The 16,104-nt window shown below is 40.1% G+C and overlaps 1 protein-coding gene across 1 annotated transcript in view; it reads right to left on the bottom strand.

The window, feature by feature from the left end:
• Window positions 1-15,732, bottom strand: part of LOC128702909 (zinc finger protein 271-like) — a 42,783-nt gene extending 27,051 nt beyond the window's left edge. The window contains exon 1 of the mRNA XM_053797400.2: window positions 15,607-15,732. The gene's annotated coding sequence lies outside the window, so the exon portion shown is untranslated. The remainder of the gene's footprint in view (window positions 1-15,606) is intronic.
• Between the last annotated feature and the right edge of the window lie 372 nt (window positions 15,733-16,104).

Raw genomic sequence — 16,104 nt, 5'->3', positions numbered from 1 at the left:
TAAGAAATAATGGAAATCAAATTAATCCGTGCAAGACACCCAAAAGTATGAAAAAAAAAAAATTTTACCACATGAAATATTAATTTTAATACACACAAACTGAAGAAGACATGCACAGTTACATGACACTTACCTTTATTGAAGATCTGGTGATGATTGATGGGATAGGACTTGAGGTGTCAAGTCCTTTTCCGGGGTTACTTCCCTTCTTCTTTTAATGCCACTAGGACCAGCTTCAGAGTCACTGGACTTCTGTCACACAACATATCTGTCCAAAGAGGTCTGTACCTCTCGTTCCTTTTATGACTTTCCAAGTGTTTCACAACATTGTCAGTGTAATAGTCACCAGCATGGCTTGTAATAGCTGTCTGAGGGTGATTTTCATCCATAAATGTTTGTACTTCAAGCCACTTTGCACATATTTCCTTAATCTTTGAAGTAGGCAACTTCTTCAATTTCTCTCTCCCCTCCTCTGGAGCAGTTTCCTCAGGTGTGGCCTCTTGCTGTTGAAGATGATCTAGCAGCTCATCAGTGGTTAGTTCTTCATTGTCCTCCTCCACCAACTCTTCCACATCCTCCCCACTAACCTCCAACCCCAAGGACTTCCCCAATGCCACAATTGATTCCTCAACTGGCATACGCTTCTCAGGGTTAGCCTCAAATCCTTCAAAATCCCTTTTGTCTACACATTCTGGCCACAGTTTCTTCCAAGCAGAGTTCAAGGTCCTCTTAGTCACTCCCTCCCAAGCCTTACCTATAAGGTTTACACAATTGAGGATATTAAGTTTCTGAGGTCACTACAAAGCACCTTTCAAACAGAGCTTTTGTGTACAGTTTTTTGAAGTTCGCAATGACCTGCTGGTCCATGGGCTGCAGGAGAAGAGTGGTATTAGGAGGCAAAAACTTGACCTTAATGAAGCTCATGTCCCCACAAAGTCGCTCTGCCAAGTCTGTAGGATGACCAGGGGCATTGTCTAACACCAGGAAGCACTTAAGGTCTAATTTATTTTCAATTAGGTAATTTTTCACAGTGGGGGCAAATGCATGGTGTAACCAGTCATAGAAAAAGTCCCTAGTGACTCATGCCTTACTGTTTGCCCTTCACAGCACACACAAATTAGCCTTGAGGACATTGTTTTTCCTGAACACTGGAGTTTCAGAGTGATACACCAATAAAGGCTTCACTTTGCAATCACCACTAGCATTGGTACACATTAACAGAGTAAGCCTGTCTTTCATAGGCTTATGTCCTGGGAGTGCCTTTTCCTCCTGAGTAATGTAGGTCCTGCTTGGCATTTTCTTCCAAAACAGGCCTGTTTTGTCACAATTAAACACTTGTTCAGGTTTCAGTCCTTCACTGTCTATATACTCCTTGAATTCATGCACATATTTTTCAGCAATGGGCTAGTAACCCCTTCTCCTGTATACATTTACTAAAAAAGAGAAGAAGAAAAACTTTATAAAACTGGGTTGTTTAAATGTGCGTGGATGTAGTGCGGATGACAAGAAACAGATGATTGCTGATGTTATGAATGAAAAGAAGTTGGATGTCCTGGCTCTAAGCGAAACAAAGCTGAAGGGGGTAGGAGAGTTTCAGTGGGGGGAAATAAATGGGATTAAATCTGGAGTATCTGAGAGAGTTAGAGCAAAGGAAGGGGTAGCAGTAATGTTAAATGATCAGTTATGGAAGGAGAAAAGAGAATATGAATGTGTAAATTCGAGAATTATGTGGATTAAAGTAAAGGTTGGATGCGAGAAGTGGGTCATAATAAGCGTGTATGCACCTGGAGAAGAGAGGAATGCAGAGGAGAGAGAGAGATTTTGGGAGATGTTAAGTGAATGTATAGGAGCCTTTGAACCAAGTGAGAGAGTAATTGTGGTAGGGGACCTGAATGCTAAAGTAGGAGAAACTTTTAGAGAGGGTGTGGTAGGTAAGTTTGGGGTGCCAGGTGTAAATGATAATGGGAGCCCTTTGATTGAACTTTGTATAGAAAGGGGTTTAGTTATAGGTAATACATATTTTAAGAAAAAGAGGATAAATAAGTATACACGATATGATGTAGGGCGAAATGACAGTAGTTTGTTGGATTATGTATTGGTAGATAAAAGACTGTTGAGTAGACTTCAGGATGTACATGTTTATAGAGGGGCCACAGATATATCAGATCACTTTCTAGTTGTAGCTACACTGAGAGTAAAAGGTAGATGGGATACAAGGAGAATAGAAGCATCAGGGAAGAGAGAGGTGAAGGTTTATAAACTAAAAGAGGAGGCAGTTAGGGTAAGATATAAACAGCTATTGGAGGATAGATGGGCTAATGAGAGCATAGGCAATGGGGTCGAAGAGGAATGGGGTAGGTTTAAAAATGTAGTGTTAGAGTGTTCAGCAGAAGTTTGTGGTTACAGGAAAGTGGGTGCAGGAGGGAAGAGGAGCGATTGGTGGAATGATGATGTAAAGAGAGTAGTAAGGGAGAAAAAGTTAGCATATGAGAAGTTTTTACAAAGTAGAAGTGATGCAAGGAGGGAAGAGTATATGGAGAAAAAGAGAGAGGTTAAGAGAGTGGTGAAGCAATGTAAAAAGAGAGCAAATGAGAGAGTGGGTGAGCTGTTATCAACAAATTTTGTTGAAAATAAGAAAAAGTTTTGGAGTGAGATTAACAAGTTAAGGAAGCCTAGAGAACAAATGGATTTGTCAGTTAAAAATAGGAGAGGAGAGTTATTAAATGGAGAGTTAGAGGTATTGGGAAGATGGAGGGAATATTTTGAGGAATTGTTAAATGTTGATGAAGATAGGGAAGCTGTGATTTCGTGTATAGGGCAAGGAGGAATAACATCTTGTAGGAGTGAGGAAGAGCCAGTTGTGAGTGTGGGGGAAGTTCGTGAGGTAGTAGGTAAAATGAAAGGGGGTAAGGCAGCCGGGATTGATGGGATAAAGATAGAAATGTTAAAAGCAGGTGGGGATATAGTTTTGGAGTGGTTGGTGCAATTATTTAATAAATGTATGGAAGAGGGTAAGGTACCTAGGGATTGGCAGAGAGCATGCATAGTTCCTTTGTATAAAGGCAAAGGGGATAAAAGAGAGTGCAAAAATTATAGGGGGATAAGTCTGTTGAGTGTACCTGGTAAAGTGTATGGTAGAGTTATAATTGAAAGAATTAAGAGTAAGACGGAGAATAGGATAGCAGATGAACAAGGAGGCTTTAGGAAAGGTAGGGGGTGTATGGACCAGGTGTTTACAGTGAAACATATAAGTGAACAGTATTTAGATAAGGCTAAAGAGGTCTTTGTGGCATTTATGGATTTGGAAAAGGCGTATGACAGGGTGGATAGGGGGGCAATGTGGCAGATGTTGCAAGTGTATGGTGTAGGAGGTAGGTTACTGAAAGCAGTGAAGAGTTTTTACGAGGATAGTGAGGCTCAAGTTAGAGTATGTAGAAAAGAGGGAAATTTTTTCCCAGTAAAAGTAGGCCTTAGACAAGGATGTGTGATGTCACCGTGGTTGTTTAATATATTTATAGATGGGGTTGTAAGAGAAGTAAATGCGAGGGTCTTGGCAAGAGGCGTGGAGTTAAAAGATAAAGAATCACACACAGGGTGGGAGTTGTCACAGCTGCTCTTTGCTGATGACACTGTGCTCTTGGGAGATTCTGAAGAGAAGCTGCAGAGATTGGTGGATGAATTTGGTAGGGTGTGCAAAAGAAGAAAATTAAAGGTGAATATAGGAAAGAGTAAGGTTATGAGGATAACAAAAAGATTAGGTGATGAAAGATTGAATATCAGATTGGAGGGAGAGAGTATGGAGGAGGTGAACGTATTCAGATATTTGGGAGTGGACGTGTCAGCGGATGGGTCTATGAAAGATGAGGTGAATCATAGAATTGATGAGGGAAAAAGAGTGAGTGGTGCACTTAGGAGTCTGTGGAGACAGAGAACTTTGTCCTTGGAGGCAAAGAGGGGAATGTATGAGAGTATAGTTTTACCAACGCTCTTATATGGGTGTGAAGCATGGGTGATGAATGTTGCAGCGAGGAGAAGGCTGGAGGCAGTGGAGATGTCATGTCTGAGGGCAATGTGTGGTGTGAATATAATGCAGAGAATTCGTAGTTTGGAAGTTAGGAGGAGGTGCGGGATTACCAAAACTGTTGTCCAGAGGGCTGAGGAAGGGTTGTTGAGGTGGTTCGGACATGTAGAGAGAATGGAGCGAAACAGAATAACTTCAAGAGTGTATCAGTCTGTAGTGGAAGGAAGGCGGGGTAGGGGTCGGCCTAGGAAGGGTTGGAGGGAGGGGGTAAAGGAGGTTTTGTGTGCGAGGGGCTTGGACTTCCAGCAGGCATGCGTGAGCGTGTTTGATAGGAGTGAATGGAGACAAATGGTTTTTAATACTTGACGTGCTGTTGGAGTGTGAGCAAAGTAACATTTATGAAGGGATTCAGGGAAACCGGCAGGCCGGACTTGAGTCCTGGAGATGGGAAGTACAGTGCCTGCACTCTGAAGGAGGGGTGTTAATGTTGCAGTTTAAAAACTGTAGTGTAAAGCACCCTTCTGGCAAGACAGTGATGGAGTGAATGATGGTGAAAGTTTTTCTTTTTCGGGCCACCCTGCCTTGGTGGGAATCGGCCAGTGTGATAATAAATAATTTTTCAGCTGCTTTGTGGTCCAAACTGGCAGCCTCACCATGCCTTATCACACTATGTATGCCACTACGCTTCTTAAATCTCTCAAACCAACCTTTGCTGGCCTTAAATTCACTCACATCATCACTAGTTGCAGGCATTTTTCTAATTAAATCCTCATGCAACTTCCTAGCCTTTTCACTTATGATTGCTTGAGAGATGCTATCTCCTGCTATCTGTTTTTCGTTTATCCACACCAATAACAGTCTCTCAACATCTTCTATCACTTGCGAACTCTGTTTCGAAAACAAAGTTGCACCTTTGGCAAGAACAGCTTCCTTGATTGCCGTTTTCTTGGCCACAATAGTAGCGATGGTTGATTGGGGTTTACTATACAACCTGGCCAGCTCGGAGACACGCACTCCACTTTCATACTTAGCAATGATCTCTTTCTTCTTATCCATAGTAATTCTCACCCTTATTCCTGTAGGGTTGGCATTAGAAGCTTTCTTGGGGCCCATGGTCACTTATTTTTCAGGTGAAACCACTAAAAACGCTGTAATAATACGAAATGTTCCGACTGTATGCTTGGATGTGACCATGGAGGCTGGCTTGTAAACAATGCCACCGGCGGAACAAGTGAGTCTGGCTCAGGCCGCACATGGCCACGTCTCGGACGAATCGCGTTGAGCAAGTTTTTTAGCGTTAGGCGAGGCAAAATTTTTGCGTTAAAATGTATCGCTAGGCGGATTTAACGTTATGTGATGCCAACGTTAGGCGAGGGTCCACTGTACACTGATTGCTGACGACACTTACTTGTGTGGACTCAAAGTCCGCACCTCACTGCCAACTATAGATTGATTATAAACTCCTTGCGACACAAGAACTGCGCAGTCCCCTGTACTACATGAAATTTGTAACCTACCTTGCTCTTGTAGCGTGAGCTATGGTGTTCTTTACACCCTCGACAGGTATCAGTGACTTGATAGAAGCTGAAGTGTCCTTGGATGTCCACGTCTTCCGTAGTCTAGGAATACGCACACTGGTACACTGTTCCACAAGGTTTGTCTTTATTGTTCACAATCTTATTACTAAAGAAGCTGATCACACTTCTCTGTAAGCGTTTATTGTGTTTTGTGAGATACTTTGTTCACACTAACGCATGGATCAGTGTTCTTTGTTGGTTATCCTGACGTCAGTGTGACTCCCAGTAGGGTGAAAAGTAATCTGACCTCACAGCCTCCTACACCACTGCAATGCCCCTAGAACATAAAGGGAAATGTTGACCTAGTACTTTTTGCTTCCTTGCCAAACTTCATCCATGAAGCAAAGCAGAATGCTTGTTTCTTGCTGTCTTAAACATAGACAACAATGTACACTATCTTTACCATGGTAATAAAGTGGGAGCAGGATTTTCCTTAATTGTCCTGCTAAGGTAAGAGATGGACTGCCTCTTATTAAACTACACTTTGCAACACTGGACTCTTACAAGGAGCGGCAGTCGCTTGACCACGTCACATACTCGTATTGCATCTGGGATCAATTACTTGCTGTAGCAGTAAATAAGATATTTGCCCCTTCTGAGAGGGCTGGGCCCCACAGGGCTGAAAGGGGCTGAAGGGGGCTTATACCCCCCTCCTGGAGAAAATTTCTCCACACCCACACCATATTTTTTCTCTATTTGACTGAAGAAGCCTACCGTGTAGGCAAAATATTTTATTAACAAAGATGCCAAACTGTTGCTCATGTGTCTTATCTGCTTGTCAGTACAGCAATACCTTTCATAGTATGATTTTGAACAGTATGGGTTTTTATATATATGTAATACAGTTTATAAATTTAATAATATAAATTTTATTTACCAAATTTTATGGCTTATGGTTTCAAATTATTAAGTTTATTTAGGTACAGGTACACATAAATACAGTTACACAAATTATCATACACAGTAAGATGTGTATAAATTACCTAGGATAATCCCAAAAATTAGACAGCGTTACTTATTTCCATTTGGTCCTTGATTTCCAGTGGGGCCCTTGACTTCCATTACATATTTGTCTTTGTGTACTGAATGATTCTTCAGTTTTCTTGTGCTTGGCAGTACAGTGGAACCCCTGGATTTCATCTGCACTGGATACTGTACAATTCGGATTTCGACCACTTTTCTCGGCGAAATTTTGCTCCAGATTTCATACCTCGTCCCGGAAATTGTCCGTATCAGATGCGTCCGTCCGCCCAGGACACTGCCACTCATGCATACTTGTCTCAGTCTGGCTCTATCACTGGCTGAGTGAGCATTCATCTGAAACATTTTGCAATAATCCATAGTTTTTTGTGCTTGTTTATTGAGTGCTTGGAGAAAAATGTTGCCAGAATGTGTCCTCGACAAAGATTTTGAAGGGTTTGAGGCTGACCCTACTGACCCTACTCCTGTTGTGGAATCTACTGTGCCTTTGGGGAAGTCCGTGGGGTTGGATGTGAGTGGCCAGGATGTGGAAGAGTTGGTGAAGGACCACAACGTCCTTCACCTTCATCTGGAACAGCAACAGACCACAGCTGAGGAAACTGCTTCTGAGGAGGAGGAAGAGAGAGGGGAGAAGGTGCTTTCTTCAGTGATTAAGGACATTTGTGCAAAGTGGAATGAGGTGCAAACTTTTGTGGAAAAATATCACCCTGAACAAGCTGATACAAGCAGTATCTGCAACATGTTCAGTGACAATACCTTGTCCCATTATAGGCAAGTCTTAAAGAGATGCCAGAAACAGAGCTCTCTGAACAGATTTTTGGTGTGACAGGGGTCCAGTGCCAGTAAAAGACAAAGAAGGAAAGTAACCCCAGATAGGGCTTTGATACCTGAAATCCTTATGGAGGAGGATTCCCCTTCCAAACGATAACCTCTGCTCCTCCTCCCTCTTCTCTTCCTCGCCATCCATACCCCAACAAGAGTCTTCAATAAAGGCAAGTGTGATGTTAAATGTTCATTTATCCATTTCATTAGTCATTTATTTATTTCTCATTGTTTTCTGTATGTAAAACTACAGTTATTCTTTAAAATATGTATTTTTTGTTAACATTTTTGGGTGTCTGGAACAGAGTTAGTTTAATATGTTTATTATGCACCCCATACTCTTCCTGTGAGCGGTAGTCAAAAGATTATAGAGGTACACAATGGGTCCAGGGACTGGACCCCAAAGTTATGATAGCTGAACTAGTTACAAAGGTAATGAACTCCAGGTAGATCTGGTCACAATCATGGCAAGTTACAAAGGTAATGAATCAGCCTCACTCCTATACATGGTTTTTTTTTAGAAATTTTAGCATACAAACAGAGGTACAAAAAATACAGGTAAGAGCAGCATGCCAAAGCCACTTATATGCATAGCATTACGGGCTGGCTTAAAATTAACTTAAGATTAACTAAGCAATGATGAAATCAGTGATAAGACATTATTGTAAACAGATAACTATAAAATACAAATGAGTATTACAAAGACAGGTCCTATGGTTGCATGCATTGCTGTTCATTCAGTAGAATGGAGTATTCTGTTAGGTAGTGTATTTAAAAAAAATAACAAAGTTAGGTTTAACATTTGTGTGATATAATTGTGAGTAACATTTAGGATATACAATTTATATGGTTCAGTTATTCAGTATTTATTTGGTTTTGAGTGAGTAAGTGAACTTTGAGAAGAGACTTGAATTTATAAACAGGTAGTGTTTCTTTTATATTTAAAGGTAATGAATTCCAGATTTTAGGGCCTTTTATGTGCATTGAGTTTTTGCATAGCGTGAGATGGACACGAGGAACATCAAAGAGTGATCTGTGCCTTGTATTATGGTCATGTGTTCTGTTGAGGTTGGCAAGGGGATGTTTGAGGGGAGGGTTAATATCAGAGTTAAGTGTTCTATGTATGTAATAAGTGCAATAATAAGTATGGATGTTTTGTATGGTGAGTAGGTTGAGTGTTTTGAATATTGGTGGAGTGTGCTGCCTGTAGTGAGAATTTGTTATCATTCTAACTGCAGCCTTTTGTTGGGTAATTAGTGGTTAATTACAAAGTAATAAGCCAGTGACACGTCCACACCTGATCACAATTGCAATGAGTTATAAATACAAATATTAAGTGGATCATACACCCACACTAGCGCACACGCACATACACACACGAGGGTGCACGCACAGACACATGCACATTAGCGTACACACAAGCACGCACAACACACACACACACACACACACACGTACATGGTAATGCTTTATTTACAGCTAGCAAAGTCAGGGTATTTCTCCAGAATGGTCTGTAATATACCACTGTGCATAAAATACTTTGCCATTTCTTGAACATTTCTGAGTGTGTTGTCTCTAAATTCATTAATTTTATCGCACTCCAGTACATAATGACGCAAGGTGTGACAATAGTCCATCTGGCAAAGTTTACATTTTGTTTGGTCTACATCTGGTGGTGGTGATGTAACCTGCCAAAGATGCTTGTAACCAGCTGGAGCCGGGCAGTAGTGATAGCCAAGACCATTATTTCTTATGGGAAATATTGCTTCAGTTTTCGTCTGTTTCGGATTTAGACCAACCTTCTGGAACGGATTAAGAATGAAATCTGGGGTTCCACTGTACAGTGGACCCCCGGTATTCGATGGCATCGGTATTTGATAAATCCAGTATTCGATGCATTTTATCGCAAAAATTTTTCCTCGGTATCCGATCGAAAACCCGGTATTCAATGCGATTTGTACGAGACGTGTCCACGTGTGGCCTGAACTGCCCCGTGTGTGCCAGTGTTTACAAGCCAGCCAGTGTGCGCACATCTAAGGATACATTCGGTATATTCCATATTATCACTGTTTTTGGTGCCTGTTTCTGCAAAATAAGTCACCATGGGCCCCAAGAAAGCTTCTAGTGCCAACCCTTTGAGAAAAAAGGGACTAATGACTATTGAAATGAAGAATGAGATAATTGCAAAGTACGAAAGTGGAGTGTGTGTGTCGGAGCTGGTCAGGTTGTATAGTAAACCCCAATCAACCATCTCTACTATAGTGACCAGGAAAATGGCAATCAAGGAAGCTGTTCTTGCAAAAGGTGCAACTGTGATTACGAAACAGCGACCGCAAGTGTTAGAAAATGTTGAGAGACTGTTATTGGTGTGGATAAATGAAAAACAGATAGCAGGAGATAGCATCTCTCAAGCGATCATTTGTGAAAAGGCTAGGCAGTTGCATGACGATTTGGTAAAGAAATTACCTGCAGCTAGTGCTGATGTGAAAGAATTTAAGGCCAGCAAAGGTTGGTTTGAAAGATTTAAGAATCGTAGTGGCATACATAGTGTGATTAGGCATGGTTCGGACCAAAAAGCAGCTGAAAAATATGTGAGGGAATTCAAGGATTACACAGACAGTGAAGAATTTAAACCTGAACAAGTGTTTAATTGTGACGAAACAGGCCTGTTTTGGAAGAAAATGCCAAGCAGGACCTACATTACTCAGGAGGAAAAGGCACTCCCAGGACATAAACCTATGAAAGACAGGCTTACTCTGTTGATGTGTGCCAATGCTAATGGTGATTGCAAAGTGAAGCCTTTATTGGTGTATCACTCTGAAACTCCAGTGTTCAGGAAAAACAATGTCCTCAAGGCTAATTTGTGTGTGCTGTGGAGGGCAAACAGTATGGCATGGGGCACTAGGGACTTTTTCTATGACTGGTTACACCATGCATTTGCCCCCGCTGTGAAAAATTACCTAATTGAAAAGAAATTGGACCTTAAGTGCCTCCTGGTATTAGACAATGCTCCTGGTCATCCTACAGACTTGGTAGAGCGACTTTCTGGGGGACATGAGCTTCACAAATCTTACGACGACGGACTTGACAACAGAGGTGGAGCTTCATTATTTGTGTATCGTTCCAGTCACGGTATTGTGCCTTTTTGTTATTTACATGAGCTTCATTAAGGTCAAGTTTTTGCCTCCTAATACCACTCCTCTCCTGCAGCCCATGGACCAGCAGGTCATTTCCAACTTCAAGAAACTGTACACAAAAGCTATATTTCAAAAGTGCTTTGTAGTGACCACAGAAACTCAACTGGCTCTAAAAGAATTTTGGAAGGATCACTTTAATATCCTCAATTGTATAAACCTTACAGGTATGGCTTGGGAGGGAGTGACTAAGAGGACCTTGAACTCTGCTTGGAAAAAACTGTGGCCAGAATGTGTAGACAAAAGGGATTTTGAAGGATTTGAGGCTAACCCTGGTAAGCCTATGCCAGTTGAGGAATCCATTGTGGCATTGGGGAAGTCCTTGGGGTTGGAGGTTAGTGGGGAGGACAATGAAGAACTAACCACTGATGAGCTGCTAGATCATCTTCAACAACAAGAGGCCACACCTGAGGAAACTGCTTCGGAGGAGGGGATAGAGAAATTGAAGAAGTTGCCTACTTCAAAGGTTAAGGAAATGTGTGCAATGTGGCTTAAAGTGCAAACCTTTTATGATGACAATCACCCTAACACAGCTATTGCAAGCCGTGCTGGTGACTATTACACTGACAATGTTGTGAAACACTTTAGTAATGTCATAAAGGAACGGGAGGTACATGCCTCTATGGACAGATATGTTGTACGACAGAAGTCCAGTGACTCTCAAGCTGGTCCTAGTGGCATTAAAAGAAGAAGGGAAGTAACCCCAGAAAAGGACTTGCTACCTCAAGTCCTAATGGAAGGGGATTCCCCTTCTAAACACTAACACCATCCACTCTCCCCCCTCCTCCCATCCCATCAATCATCACCAGATCTTCATTAAAGGTAAGTGTCAATTATTCTATTGTTATTTTTGTTATTATTATTATTCTATTGCATTAAACTTAATATTTCATGTGGTAAAAAAAAATTTTTCATACTTTTGGGAGTCTTGCACGGATTAATTTGATTTCCATTATTTCTTATGAGGAAAATTGATTCGCTTTTCGATATTTTCGGTATTCGATGAGCTCTCAGGAACGGATTAATATCGAATACCGGGGGTCCACTGTATTTCTGTTTCTTTCATGTCACTCAGTTTAGCTGCAATTAAACAACTGCAGGATATTTTCACTCATATGAGTCACATACAATACGTAAACTGGAGCTCGCTCGCTGTGTTGGCTTTTTACTCACTGTTTCGATGCATACAAGTGGATGTCTGCGTCTAGGACTGCATATTAATTTGTGATGGTTTTTCTTACGTTTTAAAAAAATAATTTTATATAAAATCATAAAATAAAAAACAAACATGAAGTGTTAGGTCATGTAGTGTTAGGTCACGTAGTATTAGGTTATAATAATAATAATAATAATAATAATAATAATAATAATAATAATAATAATAATATTAATAATAATAATAATATCTTTATTTCTACAACTACATGTACAAGGTAAACAGGCCTAGCTGACATCAATAACATACTACTATACAGAAAGCCTCTTGTTATGCTCTCAGAGCATTTTGGGCAAATTAGGTCAGTTTTGTCCCAGGATGCAGCCCACATCAGTTGACTAGCTCCCAGGTACCCATTTTACTAATGGGTGAACATAAGACAACCAGTGTAAAGAAACACGCCCAATGTTTCTACCATCGCTTGGATTCGATCCCAGACCCTCGCCATGTGAAGCAAGAGTTTTAGCCACCAGGCCACGGGGCACCATTAGGTCAGTTCAAGTTAGGTTATGGATTTGCTAAGTATGTTTATTTAGGTACAGGTACACGTAAGCCCAGCTTCACAAATTCAGATGACTACAATTACCATACATAGTAACATATATGTAAATTACCCACCAGGATGCCCCCCCCCCAAAAAAAAAAAGTCAGATGAAGTAATTTATTTCCATTAGGATCTTTGTAACTAAATTTATATGTGAGAGAACTCTTGACCAGAAGGAAAATATGGTAGACTTCTCCAAATCAATCACTGACTTGGTAATGTCAGTGACTTGGTAATGTCAGTGATGGTAATGTCAGTGACTTGGTAATGTCAGTGACTTGCTAATGTCAGTAACTTGGTAATGTCAATGACTTGGTAATGTCAGTGACTTGGTAATGTCAGGACCTTGGTAATGTCAGTGACTTGTTAATGTCAGTAACTTGGTAATGTCAGTAACTTGGTAATGTCAGTGACTTGGTAATGTCAGTAACTTGGTAATGTCAGTGACTTGATAATGTCAGTAACTTGGTAATGTCAGTGACTTGGTAATGTCAGTGACTTGGTAATGTCAGTGACTTGGTAATGTCAGTGACTTGGTAATGTCAGTGACTTGGTAATGTCAGTGACTTGGTAATGTAAGTGACTTGCTAATGTCAGTAACTTGGTAATGTCAGTGACTTGGTAATGTCAGTGACTTGGTAATGTCAGGACCTTGGTAATGTCAGTGACTTGCTAATGTCAGTAACTTGGTAATGTCAGTGACTTGGTAATGTCAGTAACTTGGTAATGTCAGTGACTTGATAATGTCAGTAACTTGGTAATGTCAGTGACTTGGTAATATCAGTGACTTGGTAATGTCAGTGACTTGGTAATGTCAGTGACTTGGTAATGTCAGTGAATTGGTAATGTCAGTAACTTGGTAATGTTAATAACTTGGTAATGTCAGTAACTTGGTAATGTCAGTGACTTGGTAATGTCAGTAACTTGGTAATGTCAGTGACTTGGTAATGTAAGTGACCTGGTAATGTCAGAGACTTGATAATGTCAGTAACTTGGTAATGTCAGTTACTTGGTAATGTCAGTGACTTGGTAATGTCAGTGACTTGGTAATGTCAGTAACTTGGTAATGTCAGTGACTTGGTAATGTCAGTGACTTGGTAATGTCAGTGACTTGGTAATGTCAGTGACTTGGTAATGTCAGTAACTTGGTAATGTCAGTAACTTGGTAATGTCAGTGACTTGGTAATGTCAGTGACTTGGTAATGTCAGTGACTTGGAAATGTCAGTGACTTGGTAATGTCAGTGACTTGGTAATGTCAGTAACTTGGTAATGTCAGTTACTTGGTAATGTCAGTGACTTGGTAATGTCAGTGACTTGGTAATGTCAGTAACTTGGTAATGTCAGTAACTTGGTATGGTAATGTCAGTGACTTGGTAATGTCAGTGACTTGGTAATGTCAGTAACTTGGTAATGTCAGTGACTTGGTAATGTCAATAACTTGGTAATGTCAGTGACTTGGTAATGTCAGTAACTTGGTAATGTCAGTGACTTGATAATGTCAGTGACTTGGTAATGTCAGTAACTTGGTAATGTCAGTGACTTGGTAATGTCAGTGACTTGGTAATGTCAGTGACTTGGTAATGTCAGTGACTTGGTAATGTCAGTGACTTGGTAATGTCAGTGACTTGGTAATGTCAGTGACTTGGTAATGTCAGTGACTTGGTAATGTCAGTGACTTGGTAATGTCAGTAACTTGGTAATGTCAGTGACTTGGTAATGTCAGTGACTTGGTAATGTCAGTAACTTGGTAATGTCAGTGACTTGATAATGTCAGTAACTTGGTAATGTCAGTGACTTGGTAATGTCAGTGACTTGGTAATGTCAGTGACTTGGTAATGTCAGTGACTTGGTAATGTCAGTGACTTGGTAATGTCAGTGACTTGGTAATGTCAGTGACTTGGTAATGTCAGTGACTTGGTAATGTCAGTAACTTGGTAATGTCAGTAACTTGGTAATGTCAGTGACTTGGTAATGTCAGTGACTTGGTAATGTCAGTGACTTGGTAATGTCAGTAACTTGGTAATGTCAGTGACTTGATAATGTCAGTAACTTGGTAATGTCAGTGACTTGGTAATGTCAGTCAATAACTTGGTAACTTGGTAATGTCAGTAACTTGGTAATGTCAGTGACTTGGTAATGTCAGTGACTTGATAATGTCAGTAACTTGGTAATGTCAGTTACTTGGTAATGTCAGTGACTTGGTAATGTCAGTGACTTGGTAATGTCAGTTGACTTGGTAATGTCAGTGACTTGGTAATGTCAGTGACTTGGTAATGTTGACTTGTAATGTCAGTAACTTGGTAATGTCAGTTACTTGTAATGTCAGTGACTTGGTAATGTCAATGTCAGTGACTTGGTAATGTCAGTGACTTGGTAATGTCAGTGACTTGGTAATGTCAGTGACTTGGTAATGTCAGTGACTTGGTAATGTCAGTGACTTGGTAATGTCAGTGACTTGGTAATGTCAGTGACTTGGTAATGTCAGTGACTTGGTAATGTCAGTGACTTGGTAATGTCAGTGACTTGGTAATGTCAGTGACTTGGTAATGTCAATGACTTGGTAATGTCAGTGACTTGGTAATGTCAGTGACTTGGTAATGTCAGTGACTTGGTAATGTCAGTGACTTGGTAATGTCAATGACTTGGTAATGTCAGTAACTTGGTAATGTCAGTAACTTGGTAATGTCAATAACTTGGTAATGTCAGTAACTTGGTAACGTCAGTGACTTGGAAATATCACTGAGATCAACAATAAATATAATGAAAGGGAACTTTGTTCTTGGATACAGTCATATATTAACATATAATATTGTCCAAGGTAAACAGGACTTATCTGTTTCATTTTGTTGCATAAATAATTTTTAAAATCCTGGAGTAAATTATAAGTAAAGATCGGTAGTAAAGTTGTATTGTTATATTCATGTAAAAGGAGTGTTAAACATGTATAGGTCATACAGAACTCTGGGAAACAGGAGACAACCAGGTTCAATCCAGGAAAAATGGGTATTTGTCCAATTCCTTGGATCAATAGCTCTTCAACCGCATCTTGTGTGTGGAAGGCAGCACCAATTCCCTGGATCAAGTCCATCACAAATATTAACACACCTCCCTCAAAGTTAAGGAACTATTATTATTATTATTATTATTATTATTAAAAAGAAGGGATAAACCTAAGGAACTATTGGTCTCTTTCTTACCATATTTATTAGATACTCACAAGAAATATTAATATCTCTGGGTTCCTACATACCTCCTAAGTCAAATTTCCAGTGGTAGTTACTCCAAGATTATATATATTTGGATAATTTCCAGAAATGTAAAGTTCTTGCTGGTCATAGCACCACCACCACCATGTTGTTGTTATTGTGACTTGTTAAGGTTCACCAAAACTTCCACCTTACTGAACACAACTAACACTCACTCACAACAATGTTCTTCAAATTCAAATTCAAATGTTTATTTCTCTGTAGAGATTACAATGTGGGGTTTACATATTATAAAATATTGGTTACAATGTGTGGTTTACATATTATAAAATACCTCAGGTATATCAGCATCTCACAACAATGTTCCCCATATGTCTCAAAACAATGTTCTTCATATATTTATTTATTTTTTATTTATTTATTAATTTGAACTGATATAAGCTGGGAAGATATACTAAGCAACACAGACCCCAACTTATGCCTAGAACAGATTAACTTGGTGGCACTCGATGTATGCACAAGACTTATTCCTCTAAGAAAAA

The sequence above is a fragment of the Cherax quadricarinatus genome, chromosome 82 (genome assembly GCF_038502225.1).
Source record: "Cherax quadricarinatus isolate ZL_2023a chromosome 82, ASM3850222v1, whole genome shotgun sequence".
Taxonomy (NCBI): domain Eukaryota; kingdom Metazoa; phylum Arthropoda; class Malacostraca; order Decapoda; family Parastacidae; genus Cherax; species Cherax quadricarinatus.
Note: the sequence above shows the minus strand (reverse complement) of the source record. Positions and strands in the feature narration are given on the sequence as shown.